The sequence below is a fragment of the Mirounga angustirostris genome, unplaced genomic scaffold, assembly GCF_029215605.1.
Source record: "Mirounga angustirostris isolate CCGP_5_RB_7025 unplaced genomic scaffold, mMirAng1.0.hap1 SCAF_3, whole genome shotgun sequence".
In the NCBI taxonomy this organism is placed as follows: domain Eukaryota; kingdom Metazoa; phylum Chordata; class Mammalia; order Carnivora; family Phocidae; genus Mirounga; species Mirounga angustirostris.
In genome coordinates this window covers 116861860-116888801 of record NW_026991711.1, presented here as the reverse complement: position 1 = coordinate 116888801, position 26942 = coordinate 116861860, and positions in this window count along the sequence as shown.

The following is a 26942-nucleotide window of genomic DNA, read 5'->3' as shown; positions in this document are numbered from 1 at the left end:
TAAAACAATGGCTTTGATATACTTTTCTTCCTTCTTCTTTTTTTTTTTTTTTTTTTGGCCAGAATTGGTATATTTTTAAAAGTAATGTTGGTTAAATTAATTTGGTGTTCTGGTTTCCTGGAAACATGGTCTCTCTCTGACCCAGCTTAAAGGGATAACCTTCAAAGCTTCTTTCCCATTCTCTGACTTCATTTGTAAAATATTAAGCATCAGTCATTTAAGTTTATATATTGTTTTAAAATCCAGCTTTGTGGCTATTGCTTTGTCCCTCACTATTACAGGAATCATTCTATCCTCCTCGAGTGAGTGATAGCAGCTGGTTGACAGGAGAGGGCTTGCTGCAGACTGTGCCCTTAAAAGGGAGGGGAAACACCATATCTAATTAAAGCAGCAGGGAACGTTTTTAGCAAGGCAAATTGTAATCCTTTATTTGGAAACTGGCCAGGGCATTAGGGTTAACAACCCGGTTTGTGAAAAATAATAATAAAAAATATATACCCACCATGGTTTTATGGATCAGTGTCTGGGATGTCCAGGTTTACATGTCATTGAAAAAGCTTTCTTACATTCAATATCCCAAGCACCTGCCGAACAATATGGCAATGGTTTGGCAGCTATGGAAAGACAGTGTTTGTTTCAAAACTAGTCATGTACCTTATTTGTCCTAGATTTTTAAACAAGAATCCTAACTATAATCTCAGGGGGGAAAAAAATCAATTGCACTTTTAAAGTAACATGGCATAAAACAATTAAAAACAAGTTTCTTTTAAATGGACCTTTTCTTACTGGGTCAGAAGTCACAGGAATCGGTTCCAGCTTCACGACTTCTAGCAGTGTGACAGCCCGCGAGCCACTTGGCCCATCTCAGGCTCCGTTTCTCTGTAAAATGAGGGTAATAATATTCATCTACTACCTTCTTGGAATAATAGTGGGGATCAGATCCAGTGCCATCAAACTTGTGAACACATATGACAAACTGAAAGCAACTTACTAATGCAAATCTTTGTTGTTATTAGGTTATTAGTTTACGCAGTCACCATTTGTATGGTAACGTTGGCAAGCACTGGTTGGAAGGGCTTTACCTATGAATCGGCAGGAAAATTTCCAAAGAACAGGTTTAATCAATGAACCAAAACCTTCAATTTCGTTCAGTCCGTCTGAAAATACTCTGGACGTAGCCAGAGTATTAGTTACATATTGAATTGAATCTGTTTCCAAAGGGGTAGTCCTATGGGACAGTTGGAAACTCAACAGGTTGGAGCAACTGTTTATGGGACAGAGCACATAGAATCATAGGTGAAAATTTGGGGAGAGGAAGTCAAATGTCATATACTTAGGAAGAGTGTTTTGAGCTTCAAACAAGGGTTGAGTAAGCGAGTTCAAACTGGAGCCTCTAAAATTCAGGCAAAATTACAAAAATGAAATGTAGACTATTATTTCCATGTTTAAAGATGCCTAATATGCTGTCATTTCAAGCTGTGTCATCGTTGACATAAGCTTCATCCCAGAATTACTGCCTTATTTCTAGGGAGGTAAATGCTGGCTACAGGACACTTCCCGAAATAAGAAAGATTCTGAGGTTTGTGGTAAAAACCACGGTTTATATCTATACTTATACTATTTCTGACTATATTAAAACAATAAAGAATACCTACCCAATGTAAAAAATACTTACTTGCTGTTGCGAGTCTTTATATTTTAGAATTCTTTAGATATTGAGTTTTAGACAAAGAACTTCTTTATTTTAATTCAAATTTTACTTATAACTGCAAAGATTTTGATCCAAAGACCTATTTGTTATTTAGAAACATCCATCTACACAATAGTTAGGATAGAAAGAATGCTGGATCTATTCTGGTGGTATTGTTGTCGTTGTTAAATTAATGTGTTGTGTTTGGAGAGAAATAATAATAAAAAAAAAAAACAGAAACTCAGGAGTAACATGTTGGCCAGTTGAATCTAGGTGGTTTCCCAAGAGGAGGTGCTGTTCTTTAGTGATTAGGTGGTGACCTGTGGCCCCAGGAATCCTTTTCATTCAACCAAAGTCACAGTCCAGATGTGGGAGCATGACAAGGACATGGGCCAAGGGGACCTGCCAAATACAGTACAGAGTTTGCATGTCTTTCCCTTCACTCCCATTCCCCGCTCTCCAACTAAAGTCTACAACATTGCTTTTTTGATTCTGAGTTATCTTTCACAAGTACACCTGGAAACTCTGATCTTCCTTAGGGTCAGTGTCATTGTTTGACTGTTTCCAGCAAACTCTAGGGCAGAAGGCTCATCTGGTATCAGTGTCATTCATGTGCAAAGTAGAAACTGAACTGAACACATTATCTTTGAGCTGAAATTGGTCTCTCCAACAGTACCAGCCTCTTTACGGGGTGGCGTGCACTTGAAGGTTGGTTATTAGTTCCAAATGCTGCAGAAGCATCTGCTCTCGACTAGCTAGAAATCATGTTTAATAACAAGAAAATCTACTCCAGCCAAATCCCTGTTGGGAGGGCTTTCGCATGAACAAAAGGCCCCCACTTCCCCTGATTTCCATAACAGATGTAGTATCTGATGCATGACAGCTCAGCGCAGCCCCGCGCCATTATTCTCCTACATATCCATCTGCAAGAAACTGTGCTTTCATTTTATTAATTGCTCTGGTGGGCTACACGTTATTTTTTGTTGCCCAGAGAGTATTCTGTTTGTGCTTCATGCTACACTGGTCACAATAATAGTTATTTTTCTTAATGTTAAAGGTTATTAGCTTTCTTCCTTTACTTTGCTATGCATCTTCCATACCCAATAAACTATTAATGCCTCCCTGGGGGGTTGACAGTTTCACTTAAGTTGGTGTGGTCTGGTCCTCCCATCCATGGTGCTGCTTCTTTGTCTTCTTATTGAACATTCCTGGGACAAGCCAGTTATGGGGGAAAGCCATTAGCAGGATCCTAAAGGCAGAATGCAGTTCCTAATGACTTTAAAAAACCAGAGCCTTAATTTTGACATTTGGAAATCAGTAGCCACTTTAAAAATCACCTTACACACACACACACACACACACAATCGCAGATAAAAGTATTTGCTACTTTGGAAAGACAAATGCTCTTAATTTATCATGAGTCCTGAATCAATTTTCTTCTTCTGATATAGCTTTAGGTAGATAGTGAGGTCTGCTGCCTGATGCCACCAGCCGGCCGGCTATACCCCAGGCTGGTCATCATCCCACGTCACTTGGTCGCAGACTTCTTTGGAGAAGCTGCTGTGCGGGTGGAGCGCAGGGAAGGAGGGGGCGAATGATCAAGTGCTTAGAGATGAAAAGAATAAAGAAAAGATAGAATAAAAAGAAGAGAAGTCATAAGCATAAAATTGTAAAATAATATATAATCTCCACATTTTCCTTTTTGGTAGAAAGTTGGTTGATTTATTTTTTTTAAATAAAGTTTTAATTTTTTTAAATGAAGCTTAGAATTTAAAACATCATAACTTGAAAGAAATATTGAATTTGGTACTGAGTCCAAAATAGCACAAGTGCAGCTTCTGCTCACAAGGTTAAAAAAGGTATAGGTATAACTCCAGCTGACCAAGGACAAAGCCACCCCAACAAGTGTACATGAAATTGCCAAGGTCAAGCACATTTTACATATAATTTGCATGTTTGTGTTAGCTGGTCCTATAGAACTAGGACGAGGAAGAGCAGGATAAATCAACTGTGTCTATTACCAGAATCTCCTGAATGGACTATCAAAACATCAGAACAAGACTGAAATATCCAAAATGGTATTTTATAGCTTAAGTGAAAGACATATAGAGAAAAAACCATATGTTTATATTAATCAATTTCTTTTATGGTGCTAAATGTTCTTGCCCACTGACTAAAAAATATAAAGGAAAAAATCAATCAAAACAAAGATAGCAACAAAAGCCATAACATATTTACTTATAAGTACCATATCGCTGAAAAATTTTCAAGATCTTTCTTTTTGGACCTAGTACATGCTATAAACCCACCTGTAAACCCACAGATGAATCTTTTAAAAAAATTTAATAATAATAATAATAATCCTTCTATCTCCCATGTTAGAGGCGAATGCTTTTATATTAGACATTTATGCATAGGGTTATGTTTTGAAGAACCTGGCTTGAAACAAGTCTGCACAACTGAAATCAGTGGAATGTGAAAGCATGTTATAAACTACATACACTACACTTCACTTCTTGTTGGGGGTCTTTCAGAGGGTGGCCCCCCAAACACTAATACCAAGAGAGAACATATTTATTCTATTTTGCCAAATTGTATTTCATAAAAACAAACACAATATATTCATTTTTTACAATAGGCTTTCTTATGTATTGCACTGGATGACCTCAAGAGGAGGAAAGAAATGATTTATAGCTGGTAAGGAGAAGATTGTCAGTGCTCTGCATTCTGTCCCTGACTTCACCCCAGCACATTTCTCAACTCAGCTTCTTAATGAGGAGGGCAATTTATCCCTCAGCCCCAGTCCCTATAGCTGGAGAGGCGGCTGGCAACCCCGAGTACTAATCAAAATAGCCCTTTGTGGGATTTTGCATCTCCAAGTCTATGATGGTTGCTTGGGCCTCTATTACTTTCCTTCTGCTTCCCAGTCCGACTTTACCTGCCCCACACAATAGAGCTAATCCTCAGTGAGCGTTCTAGTCCGGAAAGAGACGTTAGAGAGACTCTCACTCATTCCCTACATTTCACAGATAAGGAAAACGAGTGTCAGAGCATTCATTACGTAAATCACATAAGGACAATGTGAGTCTAGATACTGTGTCTGGGTTAGAAAAAAAGCTTATGATAATCTAATTGGCAGGATAGTAAAATATGCTACCATATATGTGTAAGCTTTTTTAAAAGCATTCAAACACACTCACATGTAGTCTGTTTAATATTCTTATCACTGCAAACTCTCAAAGAGGCTTGGAAGGCATCATTATCTCAATTGGTCATGATAAAGATAGAGGAAATGTTCTGGGACAATTAGCAGAAATTCAGGCAAAATGGAAGGATGAGAAAGAAGTGGAGAGAAGTCTATTTAAACGTGCTCTGGAAAGCACTTACTTGTTCCTCCCTACGTGCCTGACTCCAGGGCTCTAAAGATGAAAGGCATAGCTCACATTCTTCAGGAGCTGGTGGTCTAACTGGGCAGTGGGGTGTGAAGGGGAATACTCACAGCAGAGCTATATAGGCTGCTTTGGGAGCAGAGGACATGGAAATACGTGCCTGCCAAAAACATAGCAAGTCGGAGAGAGCAGGGTGATTTCTTGCTGGGCCCTGAAGGGTGAGTTGGAGTTTGGGCTCACCAGCTAGACAGGGCTAAGTGCCTTCATCACCGGGGGCATCACATACAGAAGTACACATTGGGGCTCAGGAGGTGATCTCATGAAGGGTTTCGTAGGGGTGTTTCTGACAATGCCTTTGACTGCTCCCTGCTCTGCTCTTTAGTGTTATTTTTCATCCCAAACAGTGGCTAGTTACTAACAGATGCTTGGTGACATGTACGTTAGAGGGAGTGTGGTGAGAGCACAACAGTAAGTAGAGTCAGTAAGTTAGAGGAAACAGGAGAACGGAAGCAGGGCAATAATCTAGAGAATGGGGTCATTGGCACCAAGGTCGTGCTGGCAACAATGCTGCAGGTGTACCCAACGAGGAAGGATGACCCACAGTCCCCAAAGCATTTCCTTAAGCTTGGGTTGGTTTACGCCACACTCCCAGATTCATCTTTTTTTTTTTTCCCCTTCCCTTCCCTTCTCCTCTAACACAAGGAGTGTCTACGCTTGTGGCTAATGATGATCTATGTCTTGTTCCAAAAAGACTTGAATAACAAGTAGCTAGCTTTGGGGCCAATAGCAGTGCCTTGCTCCAGGAGGGAGAAGAGTGAATAAAGAGTGAATCGGCAGCCTGATGAAAAGACTGAAGAAAGAGAATGCGTTTGCAACATTCAGATGCACAGGGAAAACGTTTCCCCCTCACTTTCCAAAGGAATCCGAGCTCCTACTGACCCACACGCGCTTCACCCTCACCACTGGAAAATCCTGGCTGGGTAATGCTCTGCTACCTTCCAAAGGCAGCATAAGACTGGTTCCCTTCCATCGGGTTCCCCCAGACTCACAAAGCTCTTTGGGATGAAAATGAAAAGTGCATCTCATTAAGTGGGTACAAGGCAATTCACACAGAGTCGGAGGAAGGAAACTGAGACAGGCACCCCATAAATGAGTATTATGAAAAGAGGAAATTTCCCTGTTCCGCTGTTAAACGGCATTCTGGATTTGCATAGAAAATCCAGTGTTGAAGCCTTTTAAGTTTTAGCAGCACTGTTTCTTCTCCATACCATTGTTTTTTTTACTAGAAAAGGAGGCGAGAAAAACCTGAGGAGGCCATTTTGGGGGTGCCTAGAGGTGGGCTGTGCTTGAAAAGGAAACGTAAAAGGGCTTAAGTCCATTCATTTCAGCCTTTCATTTTGCTCTAAATGGAAGCCGAGCGTTAATGCCAGTGCCCAGGCCGGGAGAGCCGGCAGAGGGACTTCGCATGGCGAGGCAGCTGAAGCCTTTCACGGTGACAGCTTTTCTCCCAGTGTGTCCCGCTAGGAGTTCGAGTTGACAGACAACAAAGGGTGGGGAGGGGAGGGATTGGACAAACAAGCCAAACAAACGCTACCCTTCTCTCCACAACGGCGCCTTGGCTGGTGGACAAAGAGAACAAATCTACTCTGGGAAAGTGTCCCGGCCCCCCTGCCTCGGGTTATCTTTAGTGAACACAGGCACTCAGGGGTGAGGCAGCAGGCATTATCCCCCCGCGGGTCAGCCATTTGGGGGGCTTGGGAAAAGGAAAAACTCCCTGCCCATGGGTCTAGTGGCAGGAAGAAAGTCTTTGTAGGAACTTGTTGAAACACCACAAGGGTGAAAACTTGTTTCTTAAAACTGTGAGCAGAGGCTATGAAAACTCTCCTTCCCACAACCCACACAGTGCCTTGGCCCCCAGTGGGTACTCCAACGAGCCATGTTGAAATCAAATGAAAAAAAGAATGGTAGGTGCTGGTATTTGGGATATTACCCAATGCCTGAGACCCACCTATCTCATACCTCAATCGCACCTTGTGTGATTCACTGGGAACCCTTCCCTCTTCTGGAAAGAGCTGAGCGGTGTGCTAGTATTCTCCAAGTAAAGGGAATGGAAACTCATTTTTGTTTGTGCTTTTTCTGCTACAAGTCTGGAAATATCTGATGATATTTTGGGTATCAGGCCACCAGGGGTATCAACCACAAAATCTTACCACAGATTTTTTACATTATTTTTGATAAGCGCATCTTTGAGGAGTATTCCATGTGTGGCTGGATTCATTAAGCAGAGCCTGTGAAAGCGGTCAGGAAGCGATTCTGACAAAGCCAACAAATGTATTTCTTCTTTGCTTTGCCTCCTGTCAGCATGTGTTTATATGTTATGACAGAGAAAGGACCGGAGCAATTCTGCATTGAATACTATTATAGCAACGCTACCAAATAAAAACATGACTCCGGGTATGGCTAGAGAATAGGTCTCCAGAGAAATGTAAAGACTCAATTTATAGACAAATTAACAAACAAGTTGATTTGTCTGGACAGAAAGGGACGATGTGAAACCTGAGTGATGGAGATAACTTCCCCCAAATGGAGGGCTCATACATGCTAGTGTCCCAAGCAACTTGATAAGTATTCCAGACTGTTCTTTTGTGAAATCCCTCCATGGAGGGAATAAATGATGTATGAAATAAAGATGCCCTGGCTCCACAGGGAGCACAGAGAGGGCGCCTCAAGCTATAATGTGTGGTTTCTGATGGGTTTTGGCTGTGACCCCTGGGCACAATTTCTATTCAGCCGCGTGGAGCCAAACTGCCTCCTGCAACTCTGAACACCAGAATCCACACACCCTCTTCTTCTCCTGCCAGAGAAACACTCTCTCACCCAAGTTTGCTCGCAAATTTCTTTCATCACAGACACTTCACCACCTCAGCACCCCAACAGCCGGCTGTAGTGGTGAGACCCGTAATTATAGCTATCCAGCAAGAAGCATTGCAAAATCTGGTGATAAATCACTTGAATTCTGTGAAGTTACTGTCACCAGTATATCCAAAGCTTCTGTGTGAGAGAGACCGGCAGGTGTGCAGACCCAGGAGGGCATTCACACACTATTTTTCTTTTTACTCCAACTTCTATAATCCAGGTGGGATTGCAATTCTGTGATAAGAAATCTACGTCCATTCAAGCAGCATGGAAGTCAGGATAGGAAGGTTAGCCCTGTAAACAGCAAAATGTGACTATCTCAATGGTGGATTACTGTGAAAAATTATGAGTTCTAAGAAGCTCCAACCATTAGTTACCAAGCATGCTTCTGGAAGATCTCTCCCTAAAGGCACTTGATATATGTTAAGACATTAAGAATAATATTAGTTTAAGTAATGAAATAATAATTTATGAGGCAACACTTTGAAACAAAACACACAAACACGTAGAAATATATAGGTAACACAGTTCAAGTCCAGGTTACATTTGGAATGTTCATTTTGGGGGATCTTATGCTATTATTGTTGCTTCTATCCACTAGCGAAAATAATTAAGCAACGAGTGCCCTGGATATGCCAAGGTACTCTAAGGATGGATACCTTTTGTGTTCATGTCAAAACTTATTCCCCAGGGTGAAGGTATTAAGAAGTGGGGCCTGGGAGGTGATCAGGTCATGAGCGTGGAGCCTTATGACTGGAATTTGTGCCCTTGGGAAAAAGGCCCAAGAAAGCTCCCCTCCCCTTCTGCCCTGTGAGGTTATAGTGGAAAGATCCCTGTCTGTGAGGAAGCGGGCTCCCACTGGACACAGAATCAGCTGACACCATGAACTTGGACTTCCAGCCTCCAGAACTGTGAGAAATCTATGTTTGTTGTTTATAAGTCAGCCAGTCTATAGTAATTTTGTTATAGCAGTCCGAACAGATTAAGACGCTGCCACACGATTATTTCTGCCCTCGGCCACCATCTATTTCTTCTTTTGGGAGCTGCTCCATCTAACGTTACTGAAGGTACTTGGTTGACCCAAGCTGATCCTGTTATAGTAGCCAGTTCTCTTGACCACTGTGTCCTGGGTTATTTAGAGTCTTGCCCTGGAGTCTTTAACTTGGAACTATAGAGCATATGAATCAGATTCCACTGATGGCAGAGCTTGTGGGCTTAAGCTCTGAAGCTCTGAAATTTCCTGCCATGTGGAGGAAGCAGACTGCTAGGAGGGAAAATAGCAGCGATTTGCAGAGAAAGGCAGAGGTACAAGACAGACTACTCTCTTTCTTGCTCTGCTCTAGATTAGGGTTGCCAAATTGAGCAAATGAAAATACAGGATAAAGCTCAGTTAAATTTGAGTATCAGACCACCAGCTGATACTTTTTCAGTATAAGCATATTTCATGTAGTATTTATTATTTTCTTTCACCACAAACACTTTACCTCACCACCTTGACAGCTGGCTGTGATGGTGACACTTCTAATTACACCTCAAAATTCAAACTTAGCTGGCATTCTGTGTTTTATCTGGTAACCCAGCTACAGATATCCTGCCTCCTCGATGTCCGTTGACAATCCGGACACTCTCCTACTTTAGGGACTATGACCAAGATCTTCTATCTGCCAGGGTTATCCTTCCCCTAGATATCCACCTGGCTAACTGCTTAGTCCCCTTCAAGTATTTGCTCAAGTTTCAATGTTTTCTTCTCGGTATGCTGTCCTAAATTTCCCAGTGACCAACTCCCCATCACCCTTACCCTGTCCTAAGTTTTCTTTTCCCATGATAAGTCACGGAAACATACTCTATACCTCCATTATTTATTATTTGTCTCCCTCTGCTAGAATGCAAGCTCCGTGGGGCAGGGATCTGGCATATAGGTGTTATATGAACAACTGTTAAATGAATGGCAGAGAATTCACTTCCTTTCTGAGACCCATTTATACTATTTAAATTATTTGAGCCTGGAACTTCCATTTTTCCTGAACTTGTTCACCTTCCAGATTTTTTATGCCACCAAAAGACTCCTGGCTTCTGTGAAACCTTTCCAGGCATTGAGGAGAGTCAGCACCTGCCCCCTCAGGCTCCTCATTCATCTTCTCCCTCGTCCGTTCATTCAGCTAAACATACGTCAGGTGTCTCTGCATTCTAAACACTATGCTAGGCACTGGAGACAGGTAGAAGTATTAGACCCAGACCTTGCTCTAAAGCATTCACAATATAGAAGAGGACCTTGGGCAAATTACTAATGATCTATGGGCTTCGGTTTCCCTGTCCATGGGCTTGAGGTAGGAATGGTGCTCACTTCCATGGTTTTGTTATACAACAAATACAGATATATTTGTTAGACAGTTATACAAATAATGAGATGACAGAGGAGTAGTGCTTGGCCTCGATTCCATAAAAAGCAGCTACTATTATTAATACTGGCAGTACGGGCAGAGCTGTCTCGCTGACAACTCACGTGTTCTATAACGTGAATGGTGTTCCCTGGAGGTGGAGGGGAAGACACTTGCATGGCCATATGTGGTAATCTGAGGTAGAAAAGGGACTTGTCAATCAGTACCCTGAGACGTCCTGTGTGAGATACAGTAACAAAAATATGCACAAAATGCAAAGAGAACCCAGACAAGGAAGTGATTGACTCCTGGGAACACAAAAGGACAAACAGTTTTCCAATTAGAAAAACCACAGATGTCAAAGGCAGCAGAATGACGAGTAGGCTGTTGATACCGCCAGAGCTACAACGAACGGACGGTGGGCGGAGAGAGAGAACAGCCACGACGACGGCGGGGAGGCAACCCAGAAGGGATATTTTGTGTTCTACGAAGAGGCTGGGACTTTGGAAACAGAGAGAGATGCCATCAGATTTGTGCTTTCAGAGAGCACAGAGAGGCAGAGAGCCTTGGGAAGATGAGCAGGGTGGAGGCTATCAGGACGGACACAGCATGAGGGCCTGAGCAGGTTTCCTGAGCTGAGAACTCCCTGATGCTCCCTGTTTGTTTTCTTCCAGTTTACTTCGGTTTCTCAGCAAGACTCCCAAAGCATTTGTGTTATGCCTCATCCACTCTCCCCCCCGAGAAAGAGGGGTCAAGCTGACCACACTGGGACACTTCCCCAGCTGCACAGCGATAACAGTTGGTAGTTCACTCCCTGCTGAATAGGGCTGTGAGGGCATCTAGGGGAACCTCTGGGCACAGACCAACTGAAACCAGGTAATCTTATACCGAGAGCAAACTCCCCACCCGTACCACTCCCCGTTCTTATAGTTGACCCGCTCACTTTGGGGTTATGATTCTAGAGACTAAATAAAGCTCCTTGCATATGTTTTTCTTCTTCCCTTCCCTCCTTTTTGGGATCATTTGTGGACATTATAAATGGAAGTTTTCTTCAGGGCAAGAGCTGTCCCTACCAGAGATTAGCTACGATATAACCATTTCAAAGACAAAACTGAAGGGTAAAGGCAAAGAATGTTTAATTTGGCTTTACTTTTCCCAGAATAAAGGCAGGTACAAGACCATGGGTTTGCTTTGCTTTTGAACAAAAGCTTTAAACTAATTCCACCCCTCTCCCCCACCAAAATGCTATTCCCTCAAAATGGCTAGAAAACAAGAGTTTACAAATGTTAACATGGAAAGAGGGGAGGCTTAAAAGAAATAAAAAGAAGAGCAAGAAAATATCTACACTATACTAAAAAACTAGACAACTATAATCATTTTGTTAATCTTTGCCTTCTTAGATAACTGGAAAATGATTTTTCCAGTTCCCTCATGATTTAAAAAAAAGGTAAAACAAACAAAAATAACAGAATAATAGAACAACAAAAACAAAAAACTCCTTGTCAGACTTGTACTCCTCTAAGTTCTTTTTCCAAGCAACTAGTTCTTACATCAGGTTGATAGTGGTCTTAAGAAACTTGAGACTGAACATTTTATGTACACACATAACAGAAGGAAACATTTGAGGCCTTTGTTTACTCATCAAGACAATATTCTATAGAAGAATTTAGAGCCGGAGCACGAATGCAATTTTTTGCAATTCCCTCAAGAGAACCGGAGAATGATTTTGGTGAGATGGGAAATCATATTGAATGATGTACCAAGAAAGGTTGCCTTTCCTAATTTTCAGAATATTGGAAAAAAGAAACATTTCAAAGTGGATATAAAAGTTTTCAGGTAAGGAAATGAAAAAAAAAAAAAAAACATTTAAGAAACATTTAATGTGCCAGGTACTTTTCTGGGCTCTGCAGAAATTGAGATAAATTAAAAAGGTGCCTGACCTCAAAGTGCTTAAACTTTAGTGTTCATTTAGCTCAAATGCAAATTAGGATTTGGGGGGAAGAAGAAAGAAAGCTAATACATCTCAGGTGACTACTATGATTTAGGCAATATATTGTTTCCTTTTAGTTATGTTCTCTTTTCAGTTCTTACAATTGCTCATGGTATAGAGATGTGTAAGGGGTCATATTTTTAACAGATAAAGGCATTTATTCAAGTAACATAGGGCTTATTCACATAGATTATCAACTTGCATTTAGAAAGTGATTTTTTTTTTTCGGAGGGTGGATTTAATTTTTTAAGAAAACAGACCGAGGGGCGAATCTTCTAGGGAAATGCCTTCCAAACTCTTTCAGATATGACACATGTGGAAAATGATAGTATTTGTATAGCATTTAGAATGACTTGAAGAGTCTTTTCTCATCCTGAAGGAACAAACCTCAATAACTTCTCTTTGCCTCGTAGGGCTGAGGGGATCAAAATCTTGGGAAGCCTATTTTCTATGTGGAGGAGGTATACCAGTTTGCTTTGCCTAAAGAGCACTCAAGCAGTTAGCAGAGTTTAACTCTGACTAAATAAATAAAGTAAATCCAAGAAGGGGGGTTTGCAATGACCAGAAAGATTATTTATCAGAAACGTGGCTTAATAGGAAAACAAAACTATTGTTTCCAAATTCTAACTTGTAAAAGTGAATGAGATGAAAGTATTGTGCCTTCAATTCCTTGTCCATGTTTTTCTTACATATATTTTTAAAACAAAGACAAAAATCTAGACAAATTTTAATATGTGTTTTCTTAATAGTAAAATCTGTGTACAGAGTAGAACAAAGAAATGTTTTCCACTGTACTGAGTCCTCACCACCACGGTGTCAGTGTTCTTCTTATATTGTAACTTTTCATGTTCTTCCTTCAGCATCCTTCAATTTCAAAATAGGATTTCACCTATATATGTAAATATACAATATTATATGTCAGTTATATCTCAATAAACCTGGAAGGGAAAAGAGGAAGTCAGGAATATACTCTGTGAATATTTTAGTAAAATATTTAAAAATGCAACCCTTAAAATGTAAGCTCTGGACATTAAGAAAATCTTGATACAAGGAATATTACATTTTCTGATGATTTTAATAAAAAGTTAATTTTGGTTAAAAAAATGAACATCAATTTTTATTAAAACCCTTCACCAAAAAGGTGTCCATCAAGATGAGTAAAATTATATGGACCCACTTATATGCTTGCCAATGTTGTCACATGGTGTGATCGAAAGGCCTGGATCCAGGTTGACTCCTGACCCTGCCTCTTGAATTACTTAACTACCTTTAGCCTCAGATGTCTTATCTGTCAAGTGGAAATCTACTTTAGAAATTATATGATGTAGCAGTCAGTACACTGTAGATGTTCAATAAACGTTACTGCTCTCCGATTGGTAGTTTCACCTCCCTGGACTTCGAGAAGCTGAGGAAACTAGGGCACACCCTGAGGTGTTGACAGTGGTACCCAGGTGCCTCAGGCAAATCACTGTATGAGCCCTTCTATCAGCAATTTGACACACGCTCCATCAACTCATTATTTCAGGCAACCAATTCTGTATCATTCCGCGTCCCTAATTTGTCTTGTTAACGTTTTGTAGTTTGGGTCCTAATTGAGGGTTTTCCAGCACATGCTTACAGTGCATTTTGTAATTTGGCAGAATCTATGAAATATAGTCTTCCCAATTTATGAAAATTTCCTCTATCAAAGATTTGGCTTGAGGAGGTTAACTCTCCTGACTATCAGATAACTAACAAATCAGACATCTTGGAGGGGAACTTACACATATTGAAATTGTACTCAACTCAGTAGTAAAATAGCTTGACAAAAATGAATAAACAAAAACCATTCTGTAGACTTGGTTGACCAACCAATAATGCAGAGCTAATCAATTCAGAAACATTTTGGCAGTTGGATGAAACAGAGCTGGTTTTGAAGCTAGAAAGAACATTTTAGCAACAATCTTACCTAACTAAAGCCAATTCCTACTTAGAGAGCTATCATCGAGAATCTGAGATTTTGAGATTTTGTCTTTGTTTCATTTTTAATTTTAGAGTTTGGCTCTCTCTAAGATACTTAATTACTTACTCCTTACTTTAGTCAGAATTAGCTAAACTGTGCTGTAATAAATAATCCCATCATAGAAGGTAAAAAAAAAAAATTTATCATTCATGCTACATGGGTGACACTGGTCCACTGGGGCGCTGCTCCACAGCCAATCAGGAAGCCTGGTGGACAGAGGCTTCACCGTTTTGTCACAGAAGCTTCCTCAGTCATGATGGGGGAAGAAAGATAAATTAAAGAAATGACGATTGGCTCTTTACTGTCTTAGACCGGAAGTAGTAATAAGTCACTTCTGTTACATTTTATTGGACAAACTAGTCAAATGGCTCAGTCTAATTATAAGGAGACTGAGAAATGTAGAGAAACAGATTGAATATTGGTAAACATTACTATATTTTCTATTTTTCTTGCATTGGCAATTTTTAAATTAGTTCATTAAGATTCAGCATTTATTTCCAAGCAAGCAAATTATTTTTTCCTCAGTTGTCAGCATTTATAATTAAACAATTAAATATACTCTTTCCTAAAAGATACTAGGCTCTGTTTTATAACACAATCCAAAATTTTCTAAGCTTTCCATTTAATAAGAGCTTTGAATCATATTATTGAACACCAACTTACCCACTTGGTAGAGCTTGCTTCTCTGAAGAAATTCAGCTTTCATTTACATAGTGACAAGTTCACTGGCAGCCTGATTATATGGATCACTAGGTCTGTGAAAGGACTGTCACGAACCCCCAAATCCCAAAGCAAGGGTCTAATAATTTTGTTTCCATCCACTACCTTCAGCAGCAGAGGAAAAAGGAGAGAAACACTTTTTCCTCTACATCCCAAAGGAATTCGCAGATAATATATATTTTATATGTGTTTCCAATTGTTGGTTGACCTGAAGGAGTAATATGGTACTAAGAAAGTTGCCCTCATGTAAATCATCTTTTATGAAATGACAGTATTTTGCAAGTAAGAGCTGTGACCAAGTCCCAGATATATACCTATAACATCAACATAACAGATTTTAGCTGTGGGCATGCAAGAGTATGAGTGTTAGATGTGTGTGTGTATGCATGTGTGTGTGTGTGTTTGTGTGTGTGTTAGAGAGACACCAAGAATTGATTTCCAGGGACCTTTATGCATCCATGCCAGATTACTTGTAGTACTGAAATTTCCAAATCTAGTCATTTGACAAATTTTACTATGATTCCCTTCTTTGCACTTATTCTTTCCAGACTTCCTTCTTTTGTCCTCTTCTCTCTCTTCTTTTTTCCTTGGACAATTTATGTGCTACCTTCAGAAGTAAATTCCATTGGCAGGATGGCAGTGTATTCGTGTGACCTGATGATCAATATCTCCATGCTGCATATCAGACATCTGAATAAAATAGGAAAGAATCAGTGGCCTCTTCACTGACCTCTTCCAGCTTTGGCTAGAAGAAGCTTTGGCATTACTTTTGATCAAGCCTGTAGGACAGATAGTGCAAATTGGCTCCTACCATACAACCTCCCTTTCTTCTATAATGATAGAACAGACAAATTTTAGCTGGAACATGTCCAACAATCTCCCTCACAGCTAGATCAAACCATGAGTTTTGGCCTAGGGAATCTAAGAAGTGTCACAGGAGACTTCTGAGAAGTGCACTGAAGGGAATACGGATTATCTATGTCTGTATCTTCCTCCTTCTGCTGGTTGGAATTCAGAGATGCTGGCTAGAGCTTGAGTTTTGGTCTTGGACCGTTAAGTAGATGTCACAGGTAGAAGATGGGATGGCAAGACAGCACGGAAGAAAGAGCCTGGCTGGGTTCCCTACGACTGATTCCCTGACGCCACCCTATCAGCCCTGCCCCACCACCTTCAGACCGAGGTGTGTGCACATTGTGGAAATGTATTTCTACCTTACGTTAGCCATTTTTATTTTAATTTTCTGTCACAAACTCAATCCTAACACATACGACACATAACAGCACTGATGGCCTTAACAAACATGAATCTTCTTTTTTCCTTGCCTATGTCCCTGCTCAAACCCTGAGGTTTTTGAACGTGTGCAGGAACAGGTTGGCTCCAGTATTTGATGGCTCCATGCTCTTTCACCCATCATGTTTCGAGTAACTAACAGCTGTTTCCATGACTTGGTCCATTGGTTTCCTCTTCTCTCTTAAAACTCTGCTCCACTTATCTGCTAGCTGCTTGTCCCGGGGAAGAGAGCCAACCTTCTCCCCATGCTGGCAGTTCTGCGCTCACTCCCTCTTTGAATGCAGGGGGGAAGGGTCAGGAGAGGGGCTCCTTGCCTAGAAAAGGTGGAGTGGGGACAGGTTGCTCCACGGCTCTGACTTCTTACATGTCGCCTCTGCTGCCACTCTCGGCCAGGCTCCCATCGCCTTATTTCTCAGTTGTGGCCCCAGCCTCCAATCCTCTGGTCCATACTGCAGGTGGCTCGCAGATTAATCAAGGGTGAACACAGAGTGAACATTCAAATAGTTTCTTATTGACTGATTGATGGATGTTTATCTCTTGCTTTCTCAAGAGGGGCCATTAGAGCAGCTTGGGGAAGGAAAGACAGCCACCACCCAACTGGTACTGCTCAATCTGTACTTTGCTCTGTCGATTAGCCCCCCGTGCTCTGTTCCTAGACGGGGCTCTGCCTCAACTGCCGTTGCTGTCCTACACTTCGAGACCATCTAGGATTTAGGAAGTGTGTTCACACGCTTCTCCTCATGTATCCACACAGCAAAAGGAATGAGTTAGTTGCAGAGGCAGAACTAAAACCCAGGTTTTTCAAGTCCAGTAGAGTTATATAGGCTGACGATTGACAAGGAGTACCCTAATCCTCACAACCTGCAAACAACATCATTTAATGTGGGCTTTGCTTGTTCGTTCCTTGGCCTGACAACGTCGCCAAGAGAAATCCTCTGGAATACTGAAAAATGTCAGGCCTTGGAGCAGATAGATGTTGATTGGATTCCACTCAGAGTATCTGTGTGACTTTGGCCCTGTTTTTTAACCTCTCTGAATCTTGGCTTTTGTTTTTTGTGAAACAGGCATATTGATGTATATCTATTCTTTGGCATGTTATGAAGATCAGGGCCTGCGTCCAGTACGTGAAGTGATGGGCACATGTTAGGAATTCAGTGTGGATTAGATGTTTACTGTGATTCAGTTGCCATCTCTTGGCTGCCTGCTGTGTTCAAGGGCCTGTGTTGGGTGCTGTCCAGCCCCTGAGCTGGCAAGCCCCGGGCATGGTGTTCTACCGACTGTAGTCAGCCTCTTCTTTCCCCCTTGTCCTCCATCACCCCGCTTGACTAAATGCATCGGTGGGTGCCTGGGCACAGGCTTCTTCAGAGGAGAGCGGGGTCGGGTCAAGGCGCTCCCATCTTTTTCACATGTTTCTGCAGTGGGCCCGGTTTCCAGAGTGAATATCTGGACACATTCTATAAAGTGGTCTCCAGGAAAAAAAAACACACAAAAACCCCCCAAAAAACAAATACTTGCAGCTTTCCTCTGGGTTTTTCATTGAACCAGATGAATCCGTGGTGCATGAAAATGCTGTCAGGCCGGCGGAGAGAGGCTGAATGCTGGTGTAAAGCTGGGCATCTGTTGCTCCACGCCCCGATGTGAGGTCTGTGCTCCCGGGGAGAAGCAAGGCTTGGCTAGACAAGCAGTACCATTGTAAAGTCCCAACAATAGACAAGCAAGAGGACTTGGCTGGGATGAAGAAATCCCACCCCCTTTGAGTTTTAAAGGAAGGGAAGCTGGGGTCCAAAGCCTGCCTTATTCGAGAGAGACAAATCACCCAAACCAATCTTTGTTATGAATGCCGAGCTATTGAATTTCCTGGGCTCTGTAAAGCCTATTGATTTTGTGACAGTCAAAGATAAGTTATGCGCATGGAAGCTTTTTTTTTTTCCTCCTCCCTTTCCTTCACAACATATTTTTTCAGACATATTGGCATTGGGGATTGTAAGTCAAACTGTTATTGGTTTCTTTCGGTCTAAGTGTAGGTCGGTGCTCAAGCGAGGCTAAGGGCCATTTTTACAGGGGTTTCCCGTGCAAAATAAATGAAGCAGGAGTCTGTAGAGCTGGGGTCACTCTGTTATATTATTTCAGTCTCAAGCAGGAATGCTCCAGGCATCCCAGGCATTTCTGGAATTCTGACATTAGCCATGATCCACTTACTCACTTTTGTCCTCTCTCTACCACACCACTCTCCTCTTATTGACCCCTATTCCCTTTTCGCCAAGCCATACGGTAAGGTTGGTGGAGCAAGACTTTCAAAGGCGGCCCTCGACAGCAACACTGTGGGCCATGTGAAATGCTGCGGTACGTGTGGGCATGAGTGTGTTCTGCATACATGGAAGGTCTCTTACACTGTAGGGGTTTCTTTTTGAATGTGCAAACATCATTCCCACACTTTACAGAGAGTAGTTCCTCTCTTGGCAATTTATTCAGAAGGCTATCATATTACAAAAATATTTTGCTGATGCGCATTCAAATATGTAAAAGAGAGGCGTGATGACTCCTACATCGAGAGGCATTTAGAGAAAATTGTTACAAACATACCGGATGACAGTAGCATCTTTGATCGCTCCGACACCATTTTAAACCACCAAATAAAGCTCTTAAGATATAAATACGCAATATTTCTGAATATCTGAACGTTGAATAAACACAAATGAAATGTCCCTTAACGTATTTAGTGAACTCTAAGGCCTAACTCAGACTCATCAACACATTCACTCACTCATTCATTCATTCATTCATTCATTCATTCATTCAACAGCAGATGTTGAGCACCAACTGTGTGCCAAGCACACAATAAGCATATTGTGGATTGCTCTGTCTCTATTTTTAATTACAATGAACCTGATTTTGTAATTGGCTAGCTCAAAAACCCTTATTCAGATGAAGCAGAGAAAGGTGAAGGCAGGCGCTGTCATTACGTTCTCTTTTCTCTGTTTCTCCTAAGATCCTCTATTTCAGTGGAGTAGAGGACTAGTGAAGGTATTTTAGAAGGACTTATAAATGCAACCCTCTCTGTTTTTGTTCCTCATAATCAATATGCATAGAGTGGCTTTACCCCAAGTTCATAGACCAAAAAATTTTTTTTTCCAAATAAAAAATATTTCATGGAAAAAAGGTAAACAGGCATTCCAGCTGACAACTACACATCTATTTTCAACCAGGCATAAGGTCCACTTGACAACAGACTATGAATGAGAAGGAAGGGGGGCTTTTGCCCCCTTCATAAAAATTGAATCACTCTCCATGCATATAGATTAATTGAAGTGTCTGTGCCCAATTGTGGAGTTATCAGAAAGTTCCACCACTGAAATTTACCTCCTCTAGCAATAGGTCCCGGGGTCAGAGGGTCAAATTAGAAATACAAAACATATTATCTGAGGGTCAGACATTACTCTCCCAGGGATCATCTTTCATAATATATACCTTCTGACTGGAACACTGATGGCCTGGAGGTTTTACATGGGGTAGGAAAGAGGAACATTCTACAACTTGAACATTTGTTGGAAAAGCTGGTGCAAGGGAAGGTCTGCGACAAGGAGCTAGGAGTAGCCAGCTTCTGGATCAGGTGGCAGGAGCCTCTCATAAAACGAGAAATAAATGGGAGGGACAGAAGGGCATGGAAAGAAAGCTTCCTCCATAGTTTTGTTTAAGGCTGACTCTAATCATTATGTCATTCTACACCATCCTTCCAAATAGTGACATTATAAAAGAGAGTTTCTAAGATTTTCTAATATTTACACTCATTATACTTAATTAGGTTTATATTTTAACTCTATATGGAAATTCTTCCCACAGTTTCTGCTTCATACATAAATTTCTTTTTGGTAGTCTTAGGTTCTTTTAAATCTTAGAATTCTAGGACAGAAGTATTGCGAAAAGAACATGGATTTGAGAATCAGACAGATTGAGTTTAAATTCCTGATTTGATACTTGCCAGTCTTGGGCAAATTACTTAACCCCTCAAAGTCTCAAATTCCTTATCTATGAAGTCTATGAAGTCAGATACACTTTCTATCTCTTAAATCTATTTTAGTAAGGGAAATTTTAAAAATAAAAGTACTTGACACAGGGGTGAGGCCTTGGGAGAGACTGTATTATTACCTCCAACAATATTCTACCCCTGATAAGGATAATACTGAGCAACTCAATGCCACATGATTGTGCATGCCAAGTATAACATCTTCACTCCATTGATGTATGGCTTGGCTTGGGCACAGATGTGCTCTGGATGATAGAGTGTATGTGGTAGTTTCTAGCAGAAACTTTTTATGATATCATGGGATTCTGCTCACTCCTCTTGAGATTCTCCCCCACCACCATAAAAAGCATATCCCCCTGAGTAACAAGGCATATGGAATCTACCCAAGCCTAGCTGAGCCCAGCAGAGCCCAAAGGGTCAGGGTCAAACTGCAGACTCAAGAGCAAGAAATACATGGTTTGTTGTTGAAAACAACTGAGATCTTGGTATCATTTATTACTATAGCAGAAGTTGACTATTACAGTGTTCAAAAAGTATTTGTACCCCACCCCCTTTCTCTTTATAGAGTTTTTGCCCAAGTTAAATGAGAAAATGTAATAAATCCCTATACCAGTAGCTGACATATGGTTGGTTGCCTTTCCTTAATCCTCCTCACTGTTTAGTCTTCTTGGTTTCATACTTTCTCTGGTATTTACTTGGGATCCAGATATTAACTAGATGGAGCTGGAAATCTTACTTAGATTTCCAACCATCGCTATGGTTCCTCTAACCATCTGAGCTCGTAATTGGATCACTTTTACTCCCTCAGCTTTGTCTTACTAAAGGTCCTGGTGCTGGGTTAGAAGTTCCAACACTAGATTAGTGGTTAAATGCCCCCAGATTGCCGTCCAGATGCAACAGATAGGAGCCTAGGCTTGCCAGCCCCCAAATATTTAGTTGTGCTCCATAGAAACTAGTAAGAAGGAGACGAAAATAAAAGCCTGGGCCCCAAAGGAAGGGCATTATTCACTGAGTACACTGGCTGAATGCACTTTATCCTTCAGCTGGTCTGTTGCCGCTGTTTTTCCATCTGTCAAGCCCAATGGCTGGCTACAAAGAAAATCTGGAATGTGCTGGATCATTTTATAGATTGCAGTATCAGAGGTCTTAGTGAATCCATAATCTGGAAGTAAGCTTTGTGAGCAGATCCCAGAGGGATGAGTGAAAGGGATCGACAATACGATTCTGAGACATATCTACAGGGGGTTAAAGATCTAAAGCTTAGAATTGGGGGAAAGCCAAGTTGAGAACAGAGAGATCTAATTGGATGGAAGTCAGAGTAAAGGCTCAGACATAGGAGGCTCAGATAAATTTTCCCTGGTGGCTGTCCTCCTAGCTGCTCTTACTGTTTTAGGGGAATTCCCTCTCTGTAAGGAGACACTAAGTTAGGATACCCTAAAAGGGATTTTCAGCCTCCAACATACGCCTATAGGTGGGGGATCAGGGTGGTGATCCCATAGGACCAGAGTATCAGTTTGTCCTTCAAGAACTCAATCGAAAAGTGGGATGTGAGAAAGGCAAAGTACAAAGCCCTCGCTACAAGCCTACACTTTCATATATAAGGATTTCTTGTGCACTTGATATTAATTAATCAACACTGCCCATCCAATACAAAATCAGAGCTGTTTCAATAATCACTAGAAATGTGAAAGAATTCAGGAAGTGAATAATTTTTACTTTTATTCATTCTCTAACTTTTGGGGGGAGAAAAAGGCTTAGGTTGAGTTGAGAGAAGAATACAGATCAGCCTTTCTCATATAAAGGTGTCCATAACAGGAAAAAGAAACTCCTTTGGGAAATGAAAGTTTAATTAGAGAGACTGGTAAAGTCTCTTGTGGGATAGAAGATTCAGGAGGTGAGAACTTTAAGAGACAGCATGCCTCATGAATAATGCAATAGCTAGACTTCGCCATCTCTTTCTACAGATTTACATTTCTGAAAACAAAAGGTCAAAGTACATGGGAAAAGCATTTGAAGCCCTAGAAACCTCTAAGCTGGCAGAACCAGCCTCCACAATATATTTGCTGCCTGCCTTCCCAGCTTAATTCCTTTTACCCATGCTCTGGATTATAGCAAACTAAACCACATGAGGTCTCCTGCAAACACCCACAGGAGCATTCTAGACCCCTCCCGCTGCCCCTCTCCCCCCTTGATAGCCTCCCCATGCCAAGGACCCTGCAGATGCCTCCACCAGAGAGCCTCCTTTAGCTGCAAGTGATATCTTCTCCTCTAACATTTTGTTTATCTCTTACGACACTTGAGATTTTCTACTTTTTATGATAGTATGTGCTACAGTATATCATTTCCTCTAGACTACAAAACCCTGAGGGCAAGGGTTGTATCCAATATCTCTGTGTACCAAAAATATAAAGAAGGTGCTCAAAACAGTTAATTACTAAATACAAGTAATAAGGGGCACCTGGGTGGCTCAGTCAGTTAAGCGACAAGTCTTGATTTCAGCTCAGGTCATGATCTCAGGGTTGTGAGATCGAGGTCTGTGTTGGGTTCTGAGCTGGGTGTGGAGCCTGCTTAAGATTCTCTCTCTCCCTTTCCCTCTGCTCCTCTCCCTCTGCTCCTCTCCCTCCCCGCATGCACGCAAAGGTGCATGCTCTCTCTCTTAAAAAAAAAAAAAAAGAAAAGAAAGAATGAGAAGAAAACTTAAAAACCAACATGGCACCGGCTTCTTTCTTTTCATGTTCATCACCCCCTTCTGTTTAATTTTTTTCTTAAGATTATTATTTATTTATTTGACAAAGAGAGAGAGCACAAGCAGGCAGAAGGAGAAGTAGGCTCTCTGCTGAGCAGGGAGTCCAGTGGACGCAGGGCTCCATCCCAGGACCCTGGGACCACGACCCAAGCCAAAGGCAGACACTTAACCCACTGAGCCACCCAGGTGCCCCTTCTGTTCAATTTTTATTAATAGTCCTCTAAAAAGTGTCGATGAACATGGTTTAAAAGGGTTAAATATTTCTAGGGAGCTAGTTGCAAAACAATGATATTCTGCCCAAATATCCAGAGACAACCACTTTTAATCATTTTTGTCCTGTCTCAAGACCTGGAAGATCTGAAAAACGTTTTTGTTCTGTCTTCAGGCTTGACTGATGGTCTGGCTTTGTATAGAATGCTAAGTGTAAATAATTTTCAACCAGAATTTTGTAAGTGCTGTTCCTTATCTTTAAGCTTTTAGTAGTTGTTGTGGAAAGTTCAAAGCCATTCTCATTCCTGATCTTTTGTATGTTAACATTTCTTTTCTCTCTGGAAATGTGTATGATCTTTACATTGTCCCCACTGGTTAGATATCTCACAGTGATATATCCGGTTGCAGGTCTATTATTATGCATCATGCTGGCTACCCAGTACAAAGTCTAATAATCAATATTTTAAAAAATAGACTTTTCAGAAATACTGTACATATATCTCAGATTATTTCTTAATCCACTTAGAATTTATTATTACAGAATTGCTTTGAAATATAAACAACTAAAATTAGTATTCACATAAAAATTACTATTCGCATAATTCTGGTTTTTCAACAGGAAATACCATTGGTCCCTCTGTGTTTTTAGAAACTGAAAGTAAATTGTAGAGATGAATAATCATGAAGTAATTACCTATGTGAACATTTGAACCCTGTTGAAATACCAGGTGTTTAACATCAGAGCTGGATCTTATGACAGGAGCAGCTGAGGGACCATAGCAGGACAGAGCTAAAATGGTCAAAGAAAACCATCAAGATTTGAGGTGGATTGTGTCCATTCTTGTAAGTTCATGGCTGGCCTTGACAAGGAAGTGGTGGATTGCTCAGAACCAGCAAATATGTAGGATATAATTTGCGTGCAAGAGAAACCCTCTTAAGGCCATTCACTGGTTTAAGGGAAGGAGCTAGAAGGGTCTCCACAAATATAAAATTTAACATTTATATAAACAATAAATAATTTCTCCAAAAAAATCAGGGTCACTTAAGGGGGGAAAAGGAGAATGTTGCACTGCTTTGTGAGGACAAAAAACAAAACAAAACACAACAAAACCTACAAATCAGAGAATATGGAATTATAATTACAGAATGTTCTGATTAACCCATAGAATAAGATGTATGGTAAAGGTCACCAAACCTTACCGGTGACTTAATTCAGATCTGTCAAAACACCTCCAATTATTCCTTAGGGAAATTAGTTTGCTAGTGAAGGAGCCAGTCTCAGTAATCTTAGTGGACCAGAGCAGGACTTGGGACCGGCCTTTTGGGGGTGTGAGAAGCCCTTCTGATGTGGGTGACTACCGTTGTACCCTTTGATCAGAAAGTCCTCCCCAACTGCTGCTATAAATCACTGATTTCCTTCTTTCTGTAGATCCTCCCTCCCCTTCCTGGACAAAGTGAAATTTCTGGCTCAGACTTTGAGCTATTTCCATCACTTCTGTTTTCCCATCTACATTTCCTTCTTCATTTTCTTCATGGATGGTTTGAATTAACTTTCCTGGAGGCAAAGCATTACTCCAGCAACCTTGGAAAAAAATTTCCAAACCAGGTTTAACGTGCTTTGAAATGACACATAATAAAACAATATAAAAGAAGGATGGGTGAGGTTGCGATGGTGGAAGAAGTGATGTAGATAATTGTGCATGTTAATTTTTAACTTAGATTGTTCTAGCGCTCTGAGCAGAAAAATATCCCAGCTCATTCCTTGCACAGTTTCCCTGATCACAGGGTGCTACATTCCCAATCCACACCCATGCCTGATTGTAAACACATGTGTCCTATGTCAGGTGTGGATGATACAAAGGAAACAAAAATTACTCATTATTGCTCACCACATTTATTTATATCTTTAGAAAATGACATGTTTCATGATTTAAAAAAAACTTGGAAATGGAAAAACATATAAAAAGGAATATAAAAAAATCATGCCAAGTTTTATCACTAAAGACAACATCTTTGAACATTGCGATAGATTTATTTTTGATCAGAAAAGAGTTCAGATGTGTGTGTGTGTGTGTGTGTGTGTGTGTGTGTGAGCTTACCTGTGAATATGAAACACTGGGGGAACCAGAATGCACATATATGTCCGGATCCTAAATATCGAGTCAGATGTGTTTTTATAACATTGAATATATAAAACACTGAGCTTTACTGAACTTTACTGAAGTACAACATTTCATCCTTTGGATATATTCTAGATTCTTTAAACAACACATTGTTTTTTGGACATTAATGTATTTCTGAAATTCTGTTTATAAGTTGCAGTATTTTTGGCCTTCATTACATTACTCATTACTCTTCATATTTTTCTCTGATTGTTTCCTTTGGATAAATTCCAAGGAGTGGAAACACTGAGGTCACATGTTATGATTGCTTCCGGCATTCTTGATATGTATATTACCCAGTGGCACTTTAGAAAGGTTGTGTAGTTTTCACTGGTGTAGCAGAGTGTGAGAATGCTTTTTCACCCAAGGATCCTTTTCAAAATATAATTTATATAATTTATAATACTGCTATTTGGAAAATAGGTTGTTAATTTCTAGGCAAATTAAACACACACATGTGATTCAGTCATTCCTGTTTTAATTTAAATTTGATTTAAATTTCTTTGATTATGAATGAGTTTGAACTTTTAAAAATGTGTCTATTAACAATGCTTTCATTTCTCTTTTTGTTTGTGAATTTCCTTTGCTAATTTTTCCATTTGGGGTGTGTGTGTATGTGTGTTTATATATATAATAAATATATAACATTATATAACAACATTATCATATATTATATTTAAAATTAAATTTAATATTACATATTAAATTTAAATATTAAATAATATATAATAGTACTATATAATAACATATAATAAAATATTATATACATAATTTTGTGTGTGGATTGTAAGAGTTCTTCATAGGTAAGGATATTAACTCTTTTTTGATTTTTAACAGTTATATTGAGAAATGATTGATATACAGTAAACTGTACATATTGAAAGTATACTTTTGACCTCTAAAAGTATCACCCTAATCAAGATAGTGAACCTCAGAAGTTTCCTTGTGCCCCTTTGTCATCCTCCCCTCCCTCACAGCCCTCTCTGCCCCTGCCATGTCTCAAGGCAACTATTGATTTCATTTCTGTCACTATAGGTTACTTTTCATTAAAAGAAATAGTATTATATAACATATACTTTTTTTTTCTGTCTGGCTTCTTTCACTCATAACTATTTGGAGACTTATCTATGTTCTGCCATCTATCAATAGTTCATTTCTTTTTAATGCTGTGTTTGTATTGCGCTGTATTGATACAAAAGCTTGGTATAACCATAAATTTGTGTTGTTTCCAGTTTTTGAGCTATTACAAAGATAGTTTTTACAAACCTTGCTGTAAACATTTTTGTACAAACATATGCCTTCAAATCCATCTATGGGGAGAAGTTTGATGATCAGAATTTCATCCTGAAGCACACAGGTCCTGGCATCTTGTCCATGGCCAACGCTGGACCCCACACAAATAGTTCCCAGTTTCTCATCTGCACT